This window comes from Salmo salar, chromosome ssa19 (genome assembly GCF_905237065.1).
Source record: "Salmo salar chromosome ssa19, Ssal_v3.1, whole genome shotgun sequence".
Lineage (NCBI taxonomy): Eukaryota > Metazoa > Chordata > Actinopteri > Salmoniformes > Salmonidae > Salmo > Salmo salar.
The window spans coordinates 52008202-52030539 of NC_059460.1; the positions used below are offsets into that span (position 1 = coordinate 52008202).

Consider the following 22338-nt stretch of genomic DNA (forward strand, 5'->3'; position numbering starts at 1 on the left):
GGCGGGGGGGGGGTCGTTCAAAAAGGCGAGTGGTGATGATGAATTAGTGCAGCATGGTTATTGGGTGTTACAGCTGTTGTCTGGTTTTGATCAAAAACTGATTGTGTTGCCAACGATGCAGACAACTCCATACTTTTTGGATTGTTCCTCTTGCTGTTCATAAGAGTTAGTATCTAAATAGGACTATATCTGTGTCTGTATCTGGCAATGCTGGAATCTGTAAGTTGGGTAATAAGGCCAGAAGACCGTTCTGGCTGGGACTGTTAACCAATAGCTACCCGGACTATCTGCATTGACCCTTTATGCACTAACTCTTTGAATTCATCACATGAGCTGCTGTTATAGTTTATCTATCCTGTTGCCCAATCACTTTATCCCTACTTATACGTACATATCTGCCTCAATTACCTTGTACCCCTGCCCATCGACTCTGTACCGGTACCCCTTTTATATAGCCAAGTTATCGTTACTCATTGTGTGTTTATTCCTCGTGTTATAATTTCTCGATGTTTCTATTATCTCTCATTTTTTCCCTCTCTGCATCATTGGGAAGGGCCTTAAGTAAGCATTTCAGAGTTAGTCTACACCTATTGTTTACGAAGCATGTGACGAATAAAATTTGATTTGTAACCCACAAATCCCAGTCCTCTGTGATTCTTTAACCACTGGGCACTTCATGCATTGAGCGTTGCTTCCACCCGGTGGTCAACGGGAGTATAACATCTTCCCTACAGTACTCTATGACCAACTCTAGCACTTCCTGCTCCATTTCTAACCTATCAGGGAACAAGGAGGAGTTTTTACCATACTGCTTATACCTGTCAAGTCATTTCAGAACTATTTCAGGTGGCTCTAGGGTAGCATTTCCCAAACTTGGTCCTTGGGACCCCAAGGGGCCCTACCTACACAGCTGATTCAAATAACCAAAGCTTGATGAGTTAATTATTTGAATCAGCTGTGTAGTGCTAGGGGCAAAAACCAAAATGTGCACCCAGGGGAGGCCCCAGAACCGACTCTAGGGGTAAGATTTGGAATTAGGCAGTAGCCAACTGAACTCAAGTGTGTGTGTGCGTGTGTGTGCATGTGTGTGCAAGCATGCAAATGAGCGAGCGTGAAAATCTTCAAAGTTGGACGTTTCTCACTTTCGATAATGCATTTCTTCACTATAAAGTTCTACAGTAACAGTATACACGATCAAAAATATCTCACCAGGTGGTGTAGATGGCCACATTACTAAGGACTTAACATTGTCCACACAAACCCGCAAAGTCGTGAAGAGAGCATGCCAGCGCCTCTTCCCCCTCAGGAGGCTGAAAAGATTTGGCATGGGCCCTTAGATCCTCAAAAGGTTCTACAGCTGCACCATCGAGAGCATCTTGACTGACTGCATTACCGCTTGGTATGGCAATTGCACGGCCCTTGACTGCAAAGCACTACAAAGGATGGTGCGGACACCAATGTACTCTACATCACTGGGGCCGAGCTCCCTGTCATCCAGGACCCTATCAGGCGGTGTCAGAGGAAGGCCCTAAAAAATGTGAAAGACTCCAACCACCCAAGCCATAGACTGTTCTCTCTTCTACTGCACGGCAAACAGTACCGGAGCATCGGCCCTCGGACCAACAGGCTCCGAGACAGCTTCTCCCCCCAAGCCAGAAGACCGCTAAATAGCCAGACTGCTAAATAGTCAATGAATGGTACCCAAATTATCTACACAGACTCTATTATCTACACTAGACTTTATAAACACACCATATACACACATACACGACACTGTCACTCCCACACACATCCCTCACACATTCAAACAGCACATTCTCACACACACACACACACACACACGCATACCGACACAACACAAATACACACTTTTACACTCATAATTTGCTGCTGCTACTCTGTTCTTTATTTTACTCTTATTATTATCTATCCTGATGCCTTGTCACTTTACCCTGCCTTCATGTACATATCTACCTCAAGTACCTCATTATTATCTATCCTGATGCCTAGTCACTTTACCCTGCCTTCATGTACATATCTACCTCAAATACCTCATTATTATCTATCCTGATGCCTAGTCACTTTACCCTGCCTTCATGTACATATCTACCTCAAGTACCTCATTATTATCTATCCTGATGCCTAATCACATTACCCTGCCTTATGTACATATCTACCTCAAATACCTTCATTATTATCTATCCTGATGCCTAATCACTTTACCCTGCCTTCATGTGCATATCTACCTCAAATACCTTATTATTATCTATCCTGTCTAGTCACTTTACCCTGCCTTCATGTACATATCTACCTCAAATACCTTATTATTATCTATCCTGCTGCCTATTCACTTTACCCTGCCTTCATGTACATATCTACCTCAAGTACCTCTACCCATTGACCTGATACTGGTTCTCCCTGTATATACATTTTAAGTCGGAAGTTTACATACACCTTAGCCAAATACATTTAAACTCAGTTTTTCACAATTCCTGACAATTAATCCTAGTAAAAAATCCCTGTCTTAGATCAGTTAGGATCACCACTTTATTTTAAGAATGTGAAATGTCAGAATAATAGAAGAGATAATTCTTTATTTCAGCTTTTATTTCTTTCATCACATTCCCAGTGGTTCAGAAGTTTACATGCATTCAATTAGTATTTGGTAGCATTGCTTTTAAATTGTTTAACTTGGGTCAAACGTTTCAGGAAGCCTTCCACAACCGTCCCACAATAAGTTGGATGAATTTTGGCCCCTTCCTCCTGACAGAGCCGATGTAACTGAGTTAGGTTTGTAGGCCTCCTTGCTCACACACACTTTTTCAGTTCTGCCCACACATTTTCTATAGGATTGAGGTCAGGACTTTGTGATGGCCACTCCAATACCTTGACTTTGTTGTCCTTAAGCCATTTTGCCACAAATTTGGAAGTATGCTTGGGGTCATTGTCCATTTGGAAGACCCATTTGCGACCAAGCTTTAACTTCCTGACTGATGTCTTGAGATGTTGCTTCGATATATCCACATAATTTTCCTACCTCATGATGCCATCTATTTTGTGAAGTGCACCCCCACAACATGATGCTGCCACCCCCGTGCTTCACGGTTAGGATGGTGTTCTTCGGCTTGCAAGCCTCCCCCTTTTTCCTCCAAACATAACGATGGTCATTATGGACAAACAGTTCTATTTTTGTTTCATCAGACCAGAGGAAATTTCTCCAAAAACTATCTTTGACCCCATGTGCAGTTGCAAACCGTAGTCTGCCTTTTTTATGGCAGTTTAGAGGCAGTGTTTTCTTCCTTTCTGAGCGGCCTTTCAGCTTATGTCGATATAGGACTCGTTTTACTGTGGAATAGATACTTTTGTACCTGTTTCCTCCAGCATCTTCACAAGGTCTTTTGCTGTTGTTCTGGGATTGATTTGCACTTTTCGCACCAAAGTACATTCATCTCTAGGAGTCTGAATGCGTCTCCTTCCTGAACGGTATGACGACTGCGTGGTCCCATGGTGTTTATACTTGTGTACCATTGTTTGTACAGATGAACGTGGTACCTTCAGGCGTTTGGAAATTGCTCCCAAGTATGAACCAGACTTGTGGAGGTCTACAATTGTTTTTCTGTGGTCTTGGCTGATTTCTTTTGATTTTCCCATGATGCCAAGCAAAGAGGCACTGAGTTTGAAGGTAGCCCTTGAAATGCATCCACTGGTACACCTCCAATTGGCTCAAATGATGTCAATTTGCCTATCAGAAGCTTCTAAAGCCATGACATCATTTTCTGGAATTTTCCAAGCTGTCATCTTAGTGGATGCAAACTTATGACCCACTGGAATTATGATACAGTGAGTTATACGTGAAATAATCTGTCTGTAAACAATTGTTGGAAAAATGACTTGTGTCATGCACAAAGTAGCTGTCCTAACCGACTTGCCAAAACTATAGTTTGTTAACAAGAAATTCGTGGAGTGGTTGGAAAACGAGTTTTAATGACTCCAACCTAAGTGTATGTAAACTTCCGACTTCAACTGTAGCTAAGTGGATGCTCCTCAGAGGAGGAAGGGGAGGACCATCCTCCTCAGTGAATTTCATAAAAATATATATTTTTAAACATTTAAAAAAATGTATCCTTTTCAGATAAACCTATACTAAATCTTACCACGTCACCAAAAAATAAATAAAACACACTGTTTTGCAATGAAGGTCTACAGTAGCCTCAACAGCACTCTGTAGGGTAGCACCATGGTGTAGCTGGACAACAGCTAGCTTCTGACCTCCTCTGGGTACATTTACTTCAATACAAAACCTAGGGGGCTCATGGTTCTCACCCCCATCCATAGACTTACACAGTAATTATGACAACTTCCGGAGGACGTCCTCCAGCCTATCAGAGCTCTTGCAGCATGAACTGACGTTGTCCACCCAAGCAAAGGATCAGAGAATGAATCTAGTACTGAAAGCATAAGCTACAGCTAGCTAGCACTGCAGTGCATAACATGTTGTGAGTAGTTGACTCATAGAGCGAAAGAAGACAATAGTTGAACAGTTTTGAACAAATGAAGGAGAAGCAAGAGAGAGATTTCGTAATTTTCTTTCAGTTTCACTTACTTAGTTAGCAAATGGAGCTAGCTAGTTTAGCCTACTCAAACACCCTGCTCAAACAGAATGATGCTATGTTAGCTACCTGGCTATCACTATCCAACACAACATTGGAACTCTTCCAAGTCAAGGTAAGCTTTACTAATTTATTGCCACCAGGGCCCGTCGGTGTAACTGCTTACTGATTGTACACTGTAACTTTACTGCATGATTGTAGTGGGTTTACTAACACATTAGTTCTATTAGCTATGTTAACTATGACGTTACTTTAGCTAATATAGTGGGCAATGATGTAGGGTATGTGTATCAGATATGATATGGTTTGGCTTGGAAAGGTTTTTTTTCCTCGTCACATACAGCTGATTTGTTATGCATTGAAGTCCACTGGCAAGGGAAAAGGTGAGAAGAGGTGAGCGTGTACAATAGATACGAGAAGAAATACAACTTGGCTGCTATGAAAGTGAACTGTGTTTACTTGTGATCAGGGGTGTATTCATTCCACCGATTCTGTTGAAAAACCTTTCTTAAATGGAAGCAAACAGAACGAAACGGCGATGAACTTACCTGAATTTGTCCAATAGAAACTTTCTTTTGCAACTGTTGGACGAATGTTTCTTCCTGTCTCAGCTAGATGCAGGCCAGAGTGTGCAAGGCGGTATTGAATGTGTCACTGTCTGTCCATGTGTCATTGTCTGTCACCTCAAATGTTCTCTCTCGACTTGTGTGCACCTACATTGTAAACTTTCATTCATAGGCTAGGTTGTAGCAACCTCATGATGGGTATAGGGAAAATGTTTGTATCATTTAGTAGCCTAAACCTATCACTGTTACATTGAACTGGGTGAATGGAATATGAATGACAGTCATCTAATATGCTGTAATAGAAATAAGGCCATGCTCATGAAGAAAACAAAATTGTCCTCCCTCATCTTAAACGACACTGATATAGCTCCAATCTAGTGTATTTTATTTTATTCCTCGTGTTAGTTAGTATTTCATTTTGTATTATTATCTGCATCGTTGGGAAAGGCTCGTAAGCAAGAATTTCACTGTGAACACCAGTTGTATTTGGTGCATGTGGTCAATACAATTTGATTTGATTTAGTACACACTAGTGGTGGTGACAAGGACGGTTATTTTCCTTCTAATATAAAAATGCCCGGCTGCAGTACTAAATCATCACCACGAGGTGGGGGTATTTGACTATGTTGGGTATCTTGTGGTACATTGAGCAGGATCTAGGAGACTCCAAGATGTTGTAACCCGTTCAAACCACAAGGTGTCAGCAGAGCCTTTACTACAGACATGATAGATGCACCTGTACTTCAACAGGTAATAAATACACACACACACACACACACACACACACACACACGTTCTGTTTCACTGTTTAGGTCCACTGTTTTGTTCTAAAGGTCCATGTAAAGGTCTAATAAAGATTGACTTCATCACATACTGAACAGATCAGTTGCCAAACATTATAGGGACACCATTCAATAAACATCCCAGTGGAGAGAGAAGACAAAGGCCATTCAGAAATTACATTCCACACCGAGAATCACCCACATTGAACAAGTGGTCTTGGCTCCACCAGGGGGAAAACAGCTTCTGCTCCCCAGCCAACACACACCCACAGGGGGCAGGCTGAGTCAGGAATCCCTTTACCAGGTCTGAAGGACAGGAATCAATTTCCCATTCATTACAAGTTTGTTTATTTCACTGTTGATGCATTTGAGAGGGCTAGCCGAAGTGCCAGTCTGTTTGTGCTATCAGGTCAAATCCTTGTCACTCATTATTTTGGCTTGACAATGAGCAATGGAGTTGGCGAGAGCACCAACAAATCTGGGAGCAGGCTGTGAGGGGGTCAAATGAGACTTGAAGCAGTGACCCTGCCGTTGCATAACAATGTAATACCACCTGTGCCATAAAGGTTGCGCTAACTTGGCAGAAGTAAAAAAATATTTCCACACAGGGAGGGAAAACATATTGAATTGTATGAAAAAGTCGGAACAAGTCACCACCGCTTCAGAGCAGCAGAGACAATAACATTTACGTCATTTAGCAGACGCTCTTATCCAGAGCGACTTACAAATTGGTGCATTCACCTTATGATATCCAGTGGAACAACCACTTTACAATTCACACACACACACACACACACACACACACACAAGCATACCGACACAACACAAATACACACTTTTACACTCATAATTTGCTGCTGCTACTCTGTTCTTTATTTTACTGTTATTATTATCTACCCTGCCTTCATGTACATATCTACCTCAAGTACCTCATTATTATCTATCCTGATGCCTAGTCACTTTACCCTGCGTTCATGTACATATCTACCTCAAGTACCTCATTATTATCTATCCTGATGCCTAGTCACTTTACCCTGCGTTCATGTACATATCTACCTCAAGTACCTCATTATTATCTATCCTGATGCCTAGTCACTTTACCCTGCCTTCATGTACATATCTACCTCAAGTACCTCATTATTATCTATCCTGATGCCTAGTCACTTTACCCTGCCTTCATGTACATATCTACCTCAAGTACCTCATTATTATCTATCCTGATGCCTAGTCACTTTACCCTGCGTTCATGTACATATCTACCTCAAGTACCTCATTATTATCTATCCTGATGCCTAGTCACTTTACCCTGCGTTCATGTACATATCTACCATGGTCTTGTAGCAGATGCAAGCTTCAACTGGAAGCCAGTGGAGTGTGCGGAGGAGCGGGGTGACGTGAGAGAACTTGGGAAGGTTGAACACCAGACGGGCTGCGGCGTTCTGGATGAATTGTAGGGGTTTAATGGCGCAGGCAGGGAGCCCCGCCAACAGCAAGTTGCAGTAATCCAGACGGGAGATGACAAGTGCCTGGATTAGGACCTGCGCCGCTTCCTGTGTAAGGCAGGGTCGTACTCTGCGAATGTTGTAGAGCATGAACCTACAGGATCAATAAGAACTTAAGTTCTCTGAATGTCACCATAGAAACGGCCTGTACAAAGTTGCTTGATATAGGCTACCTTTACGTTTATGATAGATTTATAAACTCTTTGGACCACTTTGATCCAACAACAAACATTAGAATTATATGTCATTCAAGTTCCATTTATTACAGCCATTACAATGAGCACATCCTCCTATAGGTCCTCCCACCAGCCTCCTATGATATACAAGGCCCAAAGTATTATTTTTCAAGGCGTTTGGCTCTGGTCTGGCAAAACATTCTCTCCTCCCTTTCAAATGGCAAATGACAGCTTCTTATAGCCTTGCAGGAAACCATCTGACAGGAAACATGACTGATAAACCACACATGACTGAAACCATGACATTTTCATGGTTTCATTAAGGCTATCACAACTAATTCAGGCAATACCATCTGAATTCCCAGAAATGTACACATTTCAATAATAGTGTGAACCCTTGTCAAAAGGACATGAAATGAAATCATATAAACTATCCTCCCCCAGGGGTAATTCTGTGTCGCGTTTCATAATTAAACGGCAGACATCTTGACAATCTCCGCTGCTCATACAGACAAATGCCCTTGCGTAACACTAATAACTCTGCATTTTGTTTCCCCAGGCATGATCTACAAACAACACACAGACTCAGAATAAGTAAATAAATAGACAAACAGTAGCCTATAAAGAATATCATCAATGACTTGAGACCATTTTTATAAGTGATGGGCTCACAGCTTCGTCACATTTCCTCCCCCTTCTGACGAAGCAGAAAGTGCAGCGGAGAAAAATTCCGTAAAGCCGGGGTTGACCACACCTTTTTAAGGACGAGAAGTCCGCAGATAATAAAGTCCATGTCATGAGGAAATAATAGTGCATATCTGTCCATGGGTGGTAAAAAGCTGCAGCACGCACTGGTAGTAGAATGTAGCCTACACCGTCAACCAGTACAATGGCTGCACTAGCCATTCAGGAGAAAAAAATGGAGCAGGAGAGTTGAAGGGTAGTATTTGCTTGAGTCGGTAGATAGGCCCTCCAAGGCTGGAGAAAAACACAGTTGGCTAGCCCATCTGATCTGGCGACAGTGGCCACATCAGTAGGGAGACGATTTGGGACATCAGGCCCAGAGCCATGGTCGCTTTCCAGACAGAACCGGAAGTAATCCTACTCCGCACACTCAAGATGACAGGAACGTGGCTCCCACCCTGGTGAGGTGTCGGATCCCAGCAGATGCAGCAGGAATCTCTGGCCCCTGAAGCACTCCTCCTCGACTGTCAGCAGGGTAGAGCTCCCCCAGCCATCAGGGTAACTGCTCCCCAGGGCATCAACCAGAAAAGTGGTGGCCTCATCCCAGTATGGCTGCAGCTGGAGCCACTCCCAAAGGTAGTCCACTTCGTCCAATGTCCTCCATCACCTCAGTAATAGCCGCCTCCATCGGCAGCTCAGGCCCCAGCGACTCCTCTGCTGGAACGGGTAGGCACTGCACCAGCTCGGGTAGATCAGTGAGGAGGCAGACAGGAGGTAGAGTGCTCACCCAATGCAGATGCATTTATTGATAAGTGCCAGAGTTCCAGGATTCTCAAGATAAATATACACAATTTAAAATTTTATGCAAAATTTACAAATTAAAGAAAGACTATACAGAGCATTCGGAAAGTATTCAGAACCCTTGACTTTTTCCACGCTTTGTTACTTTACAGCTGTCACCCATGCTCCCTCTCCGGCCTCTAGGTCACCAGGCTGCTCGTTATGGCGCACACCTGTCACCATCGTTACGCGCACCTGTGCATCGTCAGACTCACCTGGACTCCATCACTTCCCTGATTACCTTCCCTATATATGGCACTCCCTTTGGATCCTTCCCCAGGAGTCATTGTTTCTGTTCCAGTGTCATGTCTGTGCATTGTTTGTATTTTCTTGTTTTGTATTATGTTACATTTACTTATTAACACTCACTCCCTGAACTTGCTTCCCGACTCTCAGCGCACATGTTACAACAGCCTAATTTTAAAATGTATTAAATTGTTTATTCACCTCATCAATCTACACACAATACCCCATAATGATAAAACAAAAACAGGTTAACTTATTTTTGCAAATGTATTAAAAAAACACTGAAATATCACATTTACATAAGTATTCAGACCTTTTACTCAGTACTTTTTTGACACACCTTTGGCAGCGATTACAGCCTTGAGTCTTCTTGGGTATGACGCTACAAGTGTGGCACACCTGTATTTGGGGAGTTTCTCCCATTCCCTGCAGATACTCTCAAGCTCTGTCAGGTTGGATGGGGAGCGTCACTGCACAGCTATTTTCAGGTCTCTCCAAAGATGTACAGTCGGATTCAAGTCCAGGGTCTGGCTGGGCCACTCAAGGGCATTCAGAGACTTGTTCCGAAGCCACTCCTGCTTTGTCTTGGCTGTGTGCTTAGGGTCGTTGTCCTGTTGGATATTGAACCTTCGCCCGAGTCTGAGGTCCTTAGTGCTCTGGAGCAGGTTTTCATCAAGGATCTCTCTGTACTTTGCTCCGTTCATCTTTCCCTTGATCCTGACTAGTCTCCCAGTCCCTGCCACTGAAAGACATCTCCACAGCATGATGCTGCCACCACCATGCTTCACTGTAGGGATGGTGCCAGGTTTCCTCCAGACATGAATTCAGGTCAAAGAGTTCAGTCTTGGTTTCATCAGACCAGAGAATCTTGTTTTCATGGTCTGATAGTATTTAGGTGCCTGTTGGCAAACTTCAAGCGGGCTGTCATGTGCCTTTTACTAAGAAGTGACTTCCGTCTGGCCACTCTACCATAACGCCTGATTAGTGGAGTGCTGCAGAGATGGTTGCCCTTCTTGAAGGTTCTCCCATTTCCACAGAGGAACTCTAGAGCTCTGTCAAAGTGACCATCGGGATCTTGGTCACCTCCCCGACCAAGGCCCTTCTCCCTCGATTGCTCAGTTTGGCCGGGCGGACAGCTCTAGAAAAACTTCTTCCCCAGACCTGTGCCTCGACACGATCCTGTCTCGGAGCTCTATGGACAATTCCTTTGACCTCATGGCTTGGTTTTTGGTCTGACACGCACTGTCAACTGTGGGACCTTATACAGATTGTTGAACCAAGATGGCGTAACAGGTCTGACGCCTTTGTCTTCATCTTGTCATGTCCCTTGTATATATCTTTTTTTTCCTTCGTATATATTTTTATATATTTTAACCTCAGTTTCAACATACTCTCCTGCAACCCGTCTCACTCAATGTGGTGTGGATCTGCTATTTTCTATACTTTAGAACAGGAACCCCCAACAGAAACTAGCCAGCTAACTAGCTACTAGCTAATAGTCAGTTAGCCACGGCTAGCGGTCATCAGCTAACCTTAGCCTGGTCAATTCCTGCCAGTCTGCACAGCGCATTTCAACCCAGAGCTTACCGGACTGCTCTTTCTCCATCTCCAGTTTCCTACTGCAAGCTCTGAACCTTTTCACCTGGATCATCGCAGCTAGCTGCTATCCGAGTGGCTACCCCCCTGGCTAACGTCTCTGTCCCGAAGCAAGCACCAGTAAGCCTGGAACTAGCCTCGTGCTAGGCCCAGAACCCGGCTAGCTTAAGAGGTCAATAAGCCACTCCTTGGGCTACAATACATATTTTGCCAATTGGCCAGGACCCCTTTTACTGCCGACATGGAGCCCTGCCGATTCCACCACAACTGGTCTACCAACGTAATCCGCCCGAGGGGTGTCAACAGGCTCCTCCGTCGCGACGTCCCCTGAAGGCCTATCCGCTAGCCTGCTAGCCACGGCCCGCTAGCTGTCTAGAGCATATTGGACTGCTAGCTGAAGAGGACCATTTCTTGGGCTACAAAACCTATTTTGCCAATTGGCCTGGACCCTTTTACTGCCTACGGAGCCCTTCCAATCCAACACGACTAGTCTGCCGATGCAACCGTCCGAGGGAGGTACAACAGACTTTCTTCCATTGCGACGTCCCCCCTAAGGCCCTTCTGCTAGCCTGCTAGCCCCGGCAAGCTAGCTGTCTGAATCGCCGTGTCTCCAGCTCACATAGCCTCCCACTGGTCCCTATGATCACTTGGCTACGCATGCCTCTCCCTAATGTCAATATGTCTTGTCTATTGCTGTTTTGGTTAGTGATTATTGTCTTATTTCACTGTAGAGACTCCAGCCCTGCTCAATATGCCTTAGCTATCCCTTTTGTTTCACCTCCCACACATGCGGTGACCTCACCTGGTCTAAATTATGTCTCTAGAGACAAAACCGCTCTCATCGTCACGCAATGCCTAGGTTAACCTCCACTGTATTCACATCCAACCATACCCTTGTCTGTACATTATGCCTTGAATCTATTATTCCACGCCCAGAAACCTGTTCCTTTTACTCTATGTTCCGAACGCACTAGACGACCAGTCCTTATAGCCTTTAGCCGTACTCTTATCCTACTCCTCCTCTGGTGATGTAGAGGTTAATCCAGGCCCTGCTGTGCCTAGCTCCACTCCCATTCCCCAGGCGCTCTCATTTGTTGATTTCTGTAACTGTAAAAACCTTGGTTTCATGCATGTTAACATTAGAAGCCTCCTTACTAAGTTTGTTTGACTCACTGCTTTAGCACACTCTGCCAACCCGGATGTCCTAGCCGTGTCTGAATCCTGGCTTAGGAAGGCCTCCAAAAATCCTGAAATTTCCATCCTTAACTATAACACTTTCCGACAAGATAGAACTGCCAAAGGCGGCGGAGTTGCAATCAACTGCAGAGACAGCCTGCATAGTTCTGTCATACTATCCAGGTCTGTGCCCAAACAATTTGAGTTTCTACTTCTAAAAATACACCTTTCCAGAAACAAGTCTCTCACCGTTACCGCTTGTTATGGACCACCTTCTGCCCCCAGCTGTGCCCAGGACACAATATGTGAATTGATTGCCCCCATCTATCTTCAGAGATCGTACTGTTAGGTGACCTAAACTGGGACATGCTTAACACCCCGGCCGTCCTTCAATCTAAGCCAGATACCCTCAATCTCACACAAATGATCAATGAACCTACCAGGTACAACCCCAAATCTGTAAACACGGGCACCCTCATAGATATCATCCTGACCAACCTGCCCAATAAATACACCTCTGCTGTCTTCAACCAGGATCTCAGCGATCAGTGCCTCATTGCCTGTGTCCGTAATGGGTCTGCGGTCAAACAACCACTCCTCATCACTGTCAAATGCTCCCTAAAACACTTCAGCGAGCAGGCCTTTCTAATCGACCTGGCCCGGGTATCCTGGAAGGATATTGACCTCATTCCGTCAGTAGAGGATGCCTGGTCATTCTTTAAAAGTGCTTTCCTCGCCATCTTAAATAAGCATGCCCCATTCAAAACATTTAGAACCAGGAACAGATATAGCCCTTGGTTCACTCCAGACCTGACTGCCTTTGACCAGCATAAAAACATCATGTGGCGTACGGCATTAGCATCGAATAGCCCCCGCAATATGCAACTTTTCAGGGAAGTTAGGAACCAATATACACAGGCAGTTAGGAAAGCTAAGGCTAGCTTTTTCAAACAGAAATTTGCATCCTGTAGCACAAACTCCAAAACGTTATGGGACACTGTAAAGTCCATGGAGAATAAGAGCACCTCCTCCCAGCTGCTCACTGCACTGAGGCTAGGAAACACTGTCACCACCAATAAATCCACGATAATTGAGAATTTCAATAAGTATTTCTCAACGGCTGGCTATGCTTTCCACCTGGCTACCCCTACCCCGGTCAACAGCCCTGCACCCCACCACAGCAACTTGCCCAAAGCTCCCCCATTTCTCCTTCACCAAAATCCAGATAGCTGATGTTCTGAAAGAGTTGCAAAATCTGGACCCCTACAAATCAGCTGGGCTAGAAAACCTGGACCCTCTCTTTCTAAAATGATCTACCGTAATTGTTGCAACCCCGATTACTAGCCTGTTCAACCTCTCTTTCGTATCGTCAGAGATCCCCAAAGATTGGAAAGCTGCAGCGGTCATCACCCTCTTCTAAGGGGGAGACACTCTAGACCCAAATTGTTACAGACCTATATCTATTCTACCCTGCCTTTCAAAGGTCTTAGAAAGCCAAGTTAACAAACAGATCACCGACCATTTCGAATCCCACCGTACCGTCTCCGCTATGCAATCTGGTTTCAGAGCTGGTCATGGGTGCACCTCAGCACAGGCTCAAGGTCCTAAACGTTATCATAACCACCATCGATAAAAGACAATACTGTGCGGCCGTATTCATCGACCTGACCAAGGCTTTCGACTCTGTCAATCACCACATTCTTATCGGCAGACTCAACAGCCTTGGTTTCTCAAATGACTGCCTCGCCTGGTTCACCAACTACTTCTCAGACAGAGTTCAGTGTGTCAAATCGGAGGGCCTGTTGTCCGGACCTCTGGCAGTCTCTATGGGGGTGCCACAGGGTTCAATTCTCGGGCCGATTCTCTTCTCTGTATACATCAATGATGTTGCTCTTGCTGCTGGTGATTCTCTGATCCACCTCTACGCAGATGACACCATTCTGTATACTTCTGGCCCCTCTTTGGACACTGTGTTAACTAACCTCCAGACGAGCTTCAATGCCATACAATTCTCCTTCCGTGGCCTCCAACTGCTCTTAATTGCAAGTAAAACTAAATGCATGCTCTTCAACCGATCACTGCCCGCACCTGCCTGCCCGTCCAGCATCACTACTCTGGACGGTTCTGACTTAGAATATGTGGACAATTACAAATACCTAGGTGTCTGGTTAGACTGTAAACTCTCCTTCCAGACTCACATTTAGCATCTCCAATCCAAAATCAAATCTAGAATCAGCTTCCTATTTGGCAACAAAGCATCCTTCACTCATGCTGCCAAACATACCCTCGTAAAACTGACTATCCTACCGATCATTGACTTCGGCGATGTCATTTACAAAATAGCCTCCAACACTCTACTCAACAAATTGGATGCAGTCTATCACAGTGCCATCCGTTTTGTCACCAAAGCCCAATATACTACCCACCACTGCGACCTGTATGTTCTCGTTGGCTGGCCCTCGCTTTATATTTGTCGCCAAACCCACTGGCTCCAGGTCATCAATAAGTCTTTGCTAGGTAGAGCTCCACCTTATCTCAGCTCACTAATGACCATAGCAGCACCAACCCATAGCACGCGCTCCAGCAGGTATATTTCACTGGTCACCCCCAAAGCCTATTCCTTCTTTTGCCGCCTTTCCTTCCAGTTCTCTGCTGCCAATGACTGGAACGAATTGCAAAAATCACTGAAGCTGGAGACTCATATCTCCCTCACTAACTTTAAGCATCAGCTGTCAGAGCAGCTCACAGATCACTGCATCTGTACATAGCCCATCTGTAAATAGCCCATCTGTAAATAGCCCATCCAACTACCTCATCCCCATATTGTTATTTATTTTTTGCTCCTTTGCACCCCAGTATTTCTACTTGCACATTCATCTTCTGCACATCTATCACTCCAGTGTTTAATTGCTAAATTGTAATTACTTCGCCACTACGGCCTATTTTTTATTTGACCTTTATTTAACTAGGCAAGTCAGTTAAGGACAAATTCTTATTTTCAAGGACAGCCTAGGAACAGTGAGTTAACTGCCTTGTTCAGGGGCAGAACAACAGCTCGGGGATTCGATCTTGCAACCTTCCGGTTACTAGTCCAATGCTCTAACCACTAGGCTACCTGCCGCCCCATTTATTGCTATTTATTGCCTTTACCTCCCTAATCTTACCTCATTTGCACACACTGTATATAGATGTATTTTTCCTATTGTGTTATTGACTGTACGTTTGTTTATTCCATGTGTAACTCTGTGTTGTTGTTTGTGTCGCACTGCTTTGCTTTATCTCGGCCAGGTTGCAGTTGTAAATGAGAACTTGTTCTCAACTGGCCTACCTAGTTAAATAAAGGTTTTTTTTTTTATATAGATAGGTGTGTGCCTTTCCAAATCATGTCCAATCAATTGAATTTACCACAGATGGACTGAAATCAAGTTGTAGAAACATCTCAAGGATGATCAGTGGAAACAGGATGCATCTGAGCTCAATTTTGAGTCTCATAGCAAAGGGTCTGAATACTTATGTAAATAAGGTAATTATGTTTTTGCTTTGTCATTATGGGGTATTGTGTGTAGCTTGATGAGGAAAACAATGTATTTAATAAAATTTAGAATAAGTATGTAATGTAACAAAATGTGGAAAAAGTCAAGGGGTCTGAATACTTCCAGAAGGCACTGTATATACAAGGCTCAAAGAATTCTCTTTCGAGGCTTTTGGCTCTGGCCTGCATAACCCTCTCTCCTCCCTGTCAAATGACAGCTTCTTATAGCCTTGTAGGAAACCACCTGACAGGAAACATGACTGATCAACCAATAAACAATTAAATGTTTTAAACATGGCAATAAATCAAAATTAACACATCAAGGTAATAACATCTGAATTCCCATGAATGTACACGTCAATAATAGTGTGAACATTTGTCAGAAGGTCATGAAATGAAACCATACAAGCTATCCTCCCACGGGGATAATTCCCAGGTTGTGCGTCCCCAACACTGGATAAAATTGCTCATCTCCAATAAATCTGTTTGACACTTGATAGCTGACAAAGCCATGCAGCGCCAGAACCCTCGCCAAACACAAGCGACAGGAGTACTCTTAAATGTCTTGCACAAAGGTTTACAATTATAAGGCATAACATTTCAGAATCAACGTAGGACATCTTTACATTGTCTATAACGATACATTGCGGTACAGACAAATTACCGCGCTTAATAATAACCCTGTATTCTTTGTTGCCACAGTCACGTGATCTACAACCAACACGTCCTCGGAATGAATAAATAACTAAATAAACAGTATAAACAACATAATCAATAACGGGCTCACAGCTTTGTCACAAATAGGAAAGTGATTTACCTGTAAGACCACTGCAAAATTATGTTCTTGCTACGTCTTATCCCGGGGTGGCATTTTACAATCCAAAATCGAGTTTCTTCTTACAAAGGGCCGTTATGTGGCAAGTTGTAAAAAATGCGATTGTTGACATTCACCTGTGTCATTGATGCTGATGCGTTCTATAGTTATAACCCAACACCTGGGCAACTGTCGCCAATGGGTCCGCGGGATATGAATATCCATAAGCATGATGCGTAAAAAGAGATCCAAAATCGGATGTCAAAATCTAAATGTTGAACCTGAAGCATGCGTAAATCGATCCACAGCTGAACATAACTCGATACAAAGTTATCCATAACGCACAGCACGCACATCTGGCCGTGGGTTAAGGGATATGCTATCCGATGAGATCCAATAGTCAACGAACCACAGAGCAGATGACGACGAAACCTGCTTAATTAATAAAAATCTATTTAAAAAGTATAAATCCGTTGGTGTGGATTAAAAGTCCAGTCAGTTCGTTGCGATGCCTTGTTCGACTGTAGCATGCTCCTGCGGTTTGGAGAGTGAGGTTTCTCATGCATCTCTACAGTTCCAGAGAGTCGCTTCTCACGCGGTAAAAGCCAGTACATGAGAGCCAATTTATGCTTGATCCGAAAATTTAGTCGGGGGCGCCGTATGGATATTGTGATGCAATCGCGGAGTCTCCAGAGGGACGCAGAGGCTAAATTGAGCTCCGTACCGCATCACCTTGCGCCTCTCAAATGTAACAATGTGGAGGGCTCCATATAGCTCCGCATTGAAATTATTTGGTGGTGATTGGTGAGGGCTGGAGGTCCAGTATAAACACAAACTCACTTCCTTGACATCAGCCCTGTGCTGCTCAGCGAACCGCAAGAAGTATGAATGGTCTGACTTCTGCCGAGGCCATATCACCATAAATGCTGCATGGCCAATACATACGTCAGATTGACAATGTAGCGCCTTTAACTGAGCCATGTGGAGAGCTGCTAACCCAAAGAATTCGGGCAGTGGCAGATGGGATATGTCCCCACCCACAGAAATGTGTTACTCCAAGTGTCCCCCAAGGTGAGTAAAGAATTCTATTCAAAATGAGCACATTTGTCCTGGTGATGCAAGTAGGCTTTTTCTGTGTATTCCTGGTCTCGCTTCAATCAGATTATCAGAATTTAGCAGTAACACTAACGCAACATCCAATAGGTCCTTCTCTGACTGAAAGCTCTGCTCCCTGTCTTACATCACCTTGAAGTATCCCTGCCTGCAGGCATGCTGTTATTTTTGGAGTATTTTAAGTTACTAGCACGCAAAAGCTCGGCTTGGCTAAGGAGAGGAGCGGCCCTTTCCATAGAATGGACTGGATGAGTGTGGGAATTGTACATAAAAGGGTCAATCAACGGGAAGCCAACTGTCACAATCATGTCGGAAATAATTCATTCACAATCCCTGCATCTCAGTTGGGCTACAATCACCCATTTGTATGCATATGCTACAATATTTAAATGCATTCATGATAGATTATAGTTGTTTTATACAGCCTATTGTCTCTTTATATATTTTCTTGCAATACACACATATGCAACTTTAAACTGCGTTATATAAGCAGTTATAATTTCCAGTTGTTCCTTTATTCGGGTTGGTTCCCTGAGTTGATGTATATTTCCAAGACGCAGCAATAAGCTTGGGAGTCAAACTGCCAGATGTTTCGGTTCCACTAAAATGTTTATGTCCACACCGCGTTTTCCCTCCTACACTCACACCTGGATTCGCTCCAGTGCGCCCAAGCACCTGAACTGCACGCGATCCTGTAGAGATGCAGGTACTTGATCACGCTCTTCTGTGAGCAGGGCTGAGCGGTTACGGAAAGTGTGCTCACACCGCGTTGCGTGACTACAGGTCGGGCCGGGGAACATAAAGACATTGTTCAGTGTGTGATCAGTCAGTCAGTCCGCCTCTCCAGTAATACAGCAACATTCCTTTGGCGTTCCTCAGCCTCCCCCTCCCGCCACAACTGCACAGGCTGCTGCTGAGGGTTAAGCAGGGAAAGCGAAAGTGATGTTTTTATATTTGTGTGTTATGGTGGTTCCAGCTATTTGTGTGGTTATCTATATTTAACAACATGTCAGAGAGAAATGAGAAAGGAAACCTTATAAACATTAAAAACAGCGACTTCAAATGATTCCTATTCACAAATAGTCACTATGGGAACATGACATAAATTAGTCAACAAATGTGTATCAGAAGGACACACTACTAGAGGGATTTCTGAGAGATCTTAAGTCTTCATGATCACGTGTTTTAGGGTTTTGGGACACAACTTTCTATCTCTCTGTTCTCTCTGGTCTCCCTCTTTCTCTCTGTCCTGTCTGTTTTTCTCCACTGACACAAGGGCTCATTCAGAGGCTGAAGAACAAATGTTTCCTTATGTAGCCTGACTGTGAGGGACGCCAGCATTGGGGGCAACACAAGAGAAGCTGCCCTCTGCTTCTCTTTCCTCTCAGCACACTACAGCTCTTCAGCCTGGCTGGCTGCGGGCATGACTGGGGGCACTCAGGGCATACACTATCAGAGAGCGAGAGATAAAGTGAAACAGTTTTATACAGAGACTTGAGGGATACATTGAGCTCTACCTAGGGAAGCTGTAGTTATCTTTCTTCTGTCTTTCATTCACAATCTTTATGTCTATCAGAGACAGTTCAGTTGGTAGAGCATGGTGTGTGCAACGCCAGGGTTGTGGGTTCGATTCCCACGGGGGGCCAGTACAAAAAAAAATGTATGAAATGTATGCATTCACTACTGTAAGTCGCTCTGGATAAGAGCGTCTGCTAAATGACTAAAATGTCAAATGTCTCTTTCTGGGTCTGTGTCTTTCACTAATGTGTGTGTGAGAGAGAGAGACTGCCAAACGCACGCACGGATGCTCACACACACACAGAAAAGATGGCGAGTGTTTGTGGTAATGAGTTCTTAAGCATTATCCCCTGTAGTCCAACTGATGCAGCAGAGGCTATAAAATGTACATAGGCTGAAGCATGGGGTTTGTCCATCTGCATTTACCCCATTGGACACAACATCTTGACTGTTGTTATTATACCATGGCATTGTTGAATACTTGTTTCTGATTGGCTTGAAGGGCATTCTAGAGTGTGAATTATTTACCTATAAACACACAGTATATTTGAATGTTAGAATTCTATGGCTATAGTTCATTCTTACATGTTCTATGTTTGAGATGCATTTGAAAGCAAAAGTCGAATTGAAAACATTATTGGCATTGTTGAATTTGATTTTCATAATGGCAAGCTAGGACACCTTTCTAGATGTGAATGTGTTAAGGGGGGAGGTCAGTTCCACAACTTCCAGGTCGTTCATTCTTTTCCATAAAACACAGAGCCCCTCGTTGGTTATCCCTTACTTTATTTTAAACAATTATTATTCACAAAAATTGTTGATTTTTTTTGGTTTCTATTACAAAGTATGTTATTGGCCTTTTAAGACACCATTGCCACTAAGATCTCTATTGGAGAAGTTGGTAGATGCATCCCAATATGGCGACTGGAGTATGGGCGAGTGGGCGTGTGGAAAGTAGTGGACGTGTGGAAAGGCAGTGGTGGAAAAAGTACCCAATTGTCATACTTGTGTAAAAGTATAGATACCTTAATAGAAAGTTACTCAAGTAAAAGTGAAAGTCACTCAGTAAAATACTTCTTGAGTAAAAGTCAAAGTATTTGGCTCTAAATATACTTAAGTATCAAAAGTAAACGTAACTGCTAAAATATACTTAAGTTTCAAAAGTAAAAGTATAAATAATTTCAAATTCCTTATATTAAGAAAAGCAGACAGTACCAATTTCTTGTTTAAAAAATGACATAACCAGGGGCACACTCCAACACTCAGATATCATTAACAAAATATGCATTTGTGTTTAGTGGGATGATCACGTGTTCTCTTGATATGTCTGAATTGGACCCTTTTCCAGTCCTGCTAAGCATTGAAAATGTAATGAGTACTTTTGGGTGTCAGGGAAAATGTTTATTTATTCATTATTTTCTTTAGGAATGTAGTGAAGTAAAGGTACAGATACTCCAAAAACCTACTTAAGAGGTACTTTAAAGTATTTTTACTTAAGTACTTTACACCACGGTGGAAAGGAGTGGCTGTGTAGAAAGGAACGTAGTTGGGCTTGTGGGTGTATCGAAAGCACTCCGCTATAGGTTTGACAGTTTTGATTTAGCATTGATTTATTTCTTCCATTTCTTACACAACCAAACTACCGTACATTGAGCTACCTTACTGCAAGTTTGGACCTCTGCTTGAAAGCTAGAGAATGAATCTCAGTCGTATTACACTGTTAGTTATAGACAAATAATTGTACATTTTCAGTTATAAAAGTGACGATTGTTTTATTTTTTATTAAAAGTATTGATGATGGGTGTGCTGTTGCTTAATGCCAGCAGCTACAGTAGGCTACATACCGCTGTTTGATTTGAGTAGCACAGTGGCGTGCGTTATAGACTACTGAATTCCCTTCATCTCACCATCAGAGTATCAGCAACAATCACACGTTAGTTCAGTGCACACAGCGTAGCAGAGAACGCAACACATTTGAGAATACATTTATTTGGGAATATATATATCGTAGAACAGACATGTTGCCGTCTGTATTAGGCAATGTCATGACTAAGGTATTAGGATCTATCACTGAAATCTCCCCTTTGTCTGAGCATGAGAGAGAAAGAGAGCGAGTCAGCCGTTGCGATGCTGCCTTCATAAAGGTAGTATTGTTAAATTGCGTGCGAAGCTCCTGCTTTGAGCTTTGGGTCTCCGCCCACTCTTGTTAACTACAGACATATTTTTCTTCTTCTTTTACATCTCCCCCTTTCTTTCAGCTACAGGTAAGCATTTCATGTCCGCACGCAATCCCTGGAGTGCCTCCTCCCCTGTCTCGCTGTTTGACTCCTCACGCCCGCACACATTCTCCCAGGGCATGAGTAAGCGCCTGTCAATAAAGTCTACTGTCATTGGTTGACGCTGTAGCCTTCCACGAGACCATCTTCAGAGCTTAACTATCATTCCGTTCTCGACACCCTCTTTCTGATTGAGACATACCTTATTTGAGATAATCTGTACTCATCCACTCACTATCTTCCCACACATTAGCTATATCTCTCATGCTCCCTTACCCCACTTTTAGCACCTACCCTACAATCCTTACATCATACTTTACTCAGCACTCTCCTACTGTAACAGTGCTCTACTGTTCTTTGCCTTTGGAGTGGCTATTTCTGACATTCTTTGACCGCTCTCCGGACCAGATTGTTAGCAGACTGCCTGTGGTCAATGCTGTCCACTGTTTTCCTCGTACAGGACTATGAACCAGACAAGGTTGCCATTCGAAACACAAAGCAAAGAAAGGGTCCCTTCTCTCAGATCATGTGTGCATATATATATATAAATAAATAAATATATGAGAGAGAGAGAGAGAGAGAGAGAGAGAGAGAGAGAGAGAGAGAGAGATTTGTACCCGTGTGTGCGATCCATGCCTGTGGCTTACCTCTCTCTGGTGCCCAATAAAGTCAGGGGAGATGTTCTGCCTATACCAATCTCTGCCCACAGCGAGGTGGACATGTTCGCCGCGGGCGATGCTGGCACAGGGCGGCTGTGAAAGGGGTTCTTTGTCCTTCGCCGTGGCAACAAGGTGTGTTTCCTGAACTGGCATTCCGACTCAATAAGCAGCTAAACCACGTCTCGCCTCTCCCCATCACACTTATCAGTTTCACAGCTCAAAAGAAAAACAAATAGGAGAAAGAGGGA

General features: G+C 43.7%; 1 long non-coding RNA gene across 1 annotated transcript in view; it reads right to left on the reverse strand.

The window, feature by feature from the left end:
• Nucleotides 1–17788, reverse strand: part of LOC106579009 (uncharacterized) — an 83269-nt gene extending 65481 nt beyond the window's left edge. Inside the window, exon 1 of the long non-coding RNA XR_001322564.2 lies at nucleotides 16528–17788. This is a non-coding gene — a long non-coding RNA (uncharacterized lncRNA). The remainder of the gene's footprint in view (nucleotides 1–16527) is intronic.
• Between the last annotated feature and the right edge of the window lie 4550 nt (nucleotides 17789–22338).